This window comes from Vitis vinifera, chromosome 13 (assembly GCF_030704535.1).
Source record: "Vitis vinifera cultivar Pinot Noir 40024 chromosome 13, ASM3070453v1".
In the NCBI taxonomy this organism is placed as follows: domain Eukaryota; kingdom Viridiplantae; phylum Streptophyta; class Magnoliopsida; order Vitales; family Vitaceae; genus Vitis; species Vitis vinifera.
The window spans coordinates 22,049,417-22,054,359 of NC_081817.1; the positions used below are offsets into that span (position 1 = coordinate 22,049,417).

Here is a 4,943-nt window from a genome sequence, read left to right on the forward strand (position 1 = left end):
TAATAATTTTAGTTTTTTTCATATATTAATTTGTCGTTTATGAGTTTTTTAATAAATAATTTTTTTTTTTTTGCTTTTCTTCAATTTTTGTTTATTTTTTCATAAGGTCTATAACTTTAAACTAAACAAGCTTGAATATATATGTTTGTAATAATCTTATATTATATTAGTAGTTAAACACAATTGCATGTCATTTTTTTATGTTTAATAATAAATTTTCAATATTAAAGTTAGAATCTATAAGAAAATCAACAAAAACAATATATCAATTTATAAATTATGAAATCTAAAATTTATATAAAAAGGTTAAAAGAAAAAATTATTTTTGAATATTAAATAAATGAGATTTAAAATAACATAGTGGTTCTATGCAAATTTTAAAAATAACTAAGATATGAACAAAAAAAAAAAACATGTTAAGCCTTGTGAACACAAAAATTGGGGATTTTAACTGAAAAGGGGAGGGGGAGGATCACGAGACAAGGAAAAGGACATAAATCGCTGCGTTGACCGCGTTGACCGGGCGCCCGGCGGTCGACCGGGGGGCGGACCGGTCGACCGGTTCGTCGGGGTGAGAATTTAAAGCGCTTCCCGCGCCTCAGTTTCTCACCCATTTCTTCTGGTGCTTCAAGCCTTGTGTCGTTCCAGCTGCCCTGAAGGGATTTTTTACGCCATAACAGCCTGCTGAGACGTACGGATTTGATTGTGGAGTCTAGGGTTTTTGGATTTTGGGACTCAGGCCTGCGCATTTGGGCGATTTCCTCATAGTTGGCGCGTCAGACCCTGCGTCAGTGTTTTCCCGCGCTTGAGGCCTTTCAGGTGTGTGTGCATCCCTCTCTTCAGCCTCGTCTCCTTCATCTTAGCCTTTCGGATGGCACCTAGGAGAGAGTCAGCCGCTTCCAGGGCTCAGGGCAAGCGCCCTGCTGAGCCATCTCAGGCAGATCAGTCCGAGGCTCGCCGAAAGGCGAGGTACGACACCGCTCTTTTCGGCTCTGTCGAAGACTACCAGAGATATAAACAAAAATTTGCCCAGCGGAAAGTTATTCCAGGGAGAAGCATCAATTTCTCCCAGCTTAAGTACTTTGGATTTGAGGCGATATTTGGACGGATGAGATGGCTGCCAGTGGTGACTATTTCGGAGCCTATCTTCCCGACTCTGATTAGCACTTTCTACTCACGGGTGACCTACGGGGTTGGAGGACCGATCACGTCCACTGTCAGAGGAGTTGAGATCACCTTGAGTCCGGAGAGCATTTGTCGGATTTTCGATATACCATCAGTTGGACTCAGGGTGTATGAGTCCAAGGTGTGGCCCACGGTCCCGGGATTTGAGCCTAGAGAGGCTATTCAGAGGCTGTGTGGACTTGCCAATGCCCAGGGGATGGGCAAACCCTCTGCACATAGTCTGACAGTGATTAGCCGTATCCTTCATCACATGGTCTGCTGCATTCTGTTGCCACGGGGCGGACATCGAGACGAGGTATCCTACCTCGAGGCTTTCATAGTGGATTCCATTTTGACAGGCAGACGGATTCATGTCGGGTACCTGATGATGATGCATATGATATCTTGCTGTGAGAGCAAGACCCGCGTCCTCCCCTATGGTCGCTTCCTCACGAGATTATTCAAGGATGTCGGGGTTGATTTGAGCCGCGAGACAGATTTGGAGGCCCCAACCACGTATGACACATATGACGAGCAGTCTCTGGGCCGGATGAAGTTTGAGAAGGCCCCTGATGGCTCTTGGATCAGGAGAGCTGAGCGACCACCGCCACAGGACCAGGGGTAGGGACAGATGCATGATGTAGATGAGGAGGAGGACGAGATTCGAGAGATGGAGGGTGGCCTAGACCCTCAGGGGGACTTTGAGCAGAGCATGCCTGAGTGCGACATTCCTCCTCCTCAGTCGATGATATCTGAGCCGGCATACACATCTGGACCATTTGAGCCTTCTCACGCAGAGATACCATTTCAGGCACCTCATGCACCCGATCATGCGCCTTGGATGGATTTATCCGCTCAGATCAGTTCTCTCGGGACTCGTATGGAGGAGCTTGCAGTCGTCAATGATACTCATTTCCAGTCTATGGAGGATCGCATAGATGAGTATCAGACCGACTTCACCTCTCAGTTTGAGCATCTCGATCAGAGACTTGGGCGTCTTGAGGAGCGTATGGATCACCAGCATGAGGAGATGACCTCTCAGTTTGAGCATCTCGATAAGAGACTTGGGCGTCTTGAGGAGCGTATGGATCACCAGCATGAGGAGATGATGGCCTACCTTCGCTCAGTGTTTCCTCCACCTCCGCCTTGATATGTTCGAGACCCCCCCTCCTCCCCTTCGTTTCTTTTTTATGTTGACACATGCATGACATTTCCATATCATTAGTCTTGTGTTGTGTATATGCGATATTATTATATATGATATGATATTTTCAGAATTCACATTGTCTCCTATTGAAATTTTGCATGGCATTTAAAATTTGGGTTTAATCCATCTGAGAATATCCATTGGCATTCTTAGACAATTCAAACGGTATGAGTTGTTGGAGAGACTGTTTAACCAAAACTCTAATACCATGTTAAACTACCAATTACGGGATCATGATAAATTGAAATGCTCACAATTAAATGACATGAAGAACCAAAAACTTAAATATGGTATTAGATGATATAGAATTATGAAAAAAATCATCCATAGTAAAAGAAAGTCTGTAAGGGGATCATGTACAACAATAAAATGCTGAAGATTACCTCACATTGTTCAGGAGATACTGGTAAATGTACACTGTTAATGGTTATGCAAAGTACTTGCAGAATTTTCTGGTGAAAGAAACACAACTTTCTTGGAGTAGAAAGTGGATCTTTGGGGTGTGAACATGGGTTCTAGAACTCACTTGCTTTTCTCCTCAGTTCATTCAGCTCCTTTTCAATCTCAGAGTCTCGGAAAGGGAATGCTGTGTTTGAGGCAACCGCGGTTCTCCCAGGTGGCAGCTCTCCTTTCTGTTTGACACAAAAGAAAACTGATATGATAATTGATATGTGCTGGCTATGGTTTGGAAGCATTCACCATGGACAGCAAATGATCTCTTGGTCACCAGGCCAATTCTAACTAAATTCTTAGGTTGCTAGTGCACCCTTTTTCCTTTTTCTTAGCAATCAAATAGAGCATCAGGAAAATGAATAGAAGAAAGTGTTCGCATTGAGATGGAACCAAATCTACTACAAAATTATGGTTGCCATAGAAAAAGGAGTAACCAAAAGGAGCTCCAACAGTCGAGACTATACAGCAAAACAAGAAGAACAAGCCATTCTTATCTATATCAAGATAAACAGTGTACTACAGCTCCAGCTAAACATAAATGGGTGTGACAATACCTTTGAGCTCCTAGATAGTTCCTTCTTCAAGCTTGCAAGATCATCATCAACTGAAGAACTCTCCAGCAATGCAAACTGTGAAAGAAAGGAAGAGTTTGGATTGTAAGGATCATTCAAATGTAGTGCACTATTACTTTTAAGTTAAGAACTAGACCACTTTTAAGTTAAATATCATTGATAAATAGTGTTAGTATATTAAATAAATATAAATTACCGCATTTTTTGATTCTCTGATAGTTACCAACCGGTCGACAAAATGCATCAACCGGTACCAAGTTTTTTTGCTTCCGGTAGCCACTGATCAGTTTGAGTGGTGCATGAAGAAATGACCAGTGTCTACCGGTCAAGTTCACAGGTCAACCGGTTGCCAATTACCGGTCGACCGGTTCACTTTTACTACAATCGGGAGAAAGATCCATGTTTGTAATGGTAAAGGGAGAAAGAAAACATGATATATTTTGCACTTCAGAATATTGAGATGATTATTGTCAATTATGGTTTCTTTGCAGGTCAAGCTGAACCTGTCTCTATTGGAAGACATTGATGATGATGTAGAGTAGTGTATGAAGCTGTCTAAAGAGGAATCAGTGATTGTCCTTACAGGTAAGAAGCAAGCAACCTTGGTTAGCTTAGGATGTTCCGACCCAACTCGATGTTTGGACAGACTTGAGTCAAATTTTTTCAACCTAACTCATTTTGGGTTAGACATGGGTCAATGATCCAATAACCAAAGCCTAACTCTAGACCGATTTGATATTTTTATAATATTTATAATGCATGTTATTCTATATAACTCAAAACTCATTTTGAGCTTAGAAAAATAAGGTTGAGAACCTTATATTAAAGGGGGAGTTGGGTTGGACTTAGATTAATTGTTTTTTAATTCAGGTTAGGTTTGCGTTAGCTATCAACCGGACTGTACCCATCGGAGTTGCAACCCTACTTTAGTTGTAGTTGCTTGTATAGTGGATTACAAAAACGAAGTGGGTCTAATCATTTTGGGGTATTTGTTGCAGGTGTAGCTATGGGAATGAAGAACTGGCCTCGAGTAACTTTTGCCATTGATCGACCTTCTCTCGAAGATGGACTTGGAAGGATCAAAGCCTTCTACCAGAGGCATATGCTAAGAAGGAATAAAGACTTCATCTTAGATCAATTCAATGCTTGTTGAATCTCATGATCTGTAAGGTGCCAATAAACATTAAGTTGTCTGTTATTGTATCCTCAAAAGTTGAGGGAACAATTCTATTAAATGTGTCGACTTCTAGGAACTTAAGATCTGTGCTACTAGCTTGGTGGCAAATATGGATCAGCAGTGTAATAACTACTGGGAAGAATCTCAAAGAACAGGAAAAATGGAAAATTATGTTGGATGGAAGAAAGAAAAATGGATGACTAGAAAACTTTGGACACAAGGATCAATCAATTGACAGTATCTTTCAAGATAAAATTTGTCAGCCTTTCAATAATCTTCCAAGTGGAAGTAAGGTATGAGAAAAAACAGTTTTTGATTGTATGGTTTGTAGAAGCAGAGTAGAATGCCAAATGATAAGAAAAGCTTTTAT

At 41.2% G+C, this 4,943-nt stretch overlaps 1 long non-coding RNA gene across 1 annotated transcript; it reads right to left on the bottom strand.

The window, feature by feature from the left end:
• Positions 1 to 2,643: 2,643 nt before the first annotated feature.
• LOC109123698 (uncharacterized) lies at positions 2,644 to 3,495 on the bottom strand. The gene is made up of 2 exons (XR_002031483.2): positions 3,379 to 3,495; positions 2,644 to 3,003 (listed from the first exon to the last, which is right to left on the bottom strand). It is a non-coding gene; the product is annotated as an uncharacterized LOC109123698 (long non-coding RNA).
• Positions 3,496 to 4,943: the final 1,448 nt, after the last annotated feature.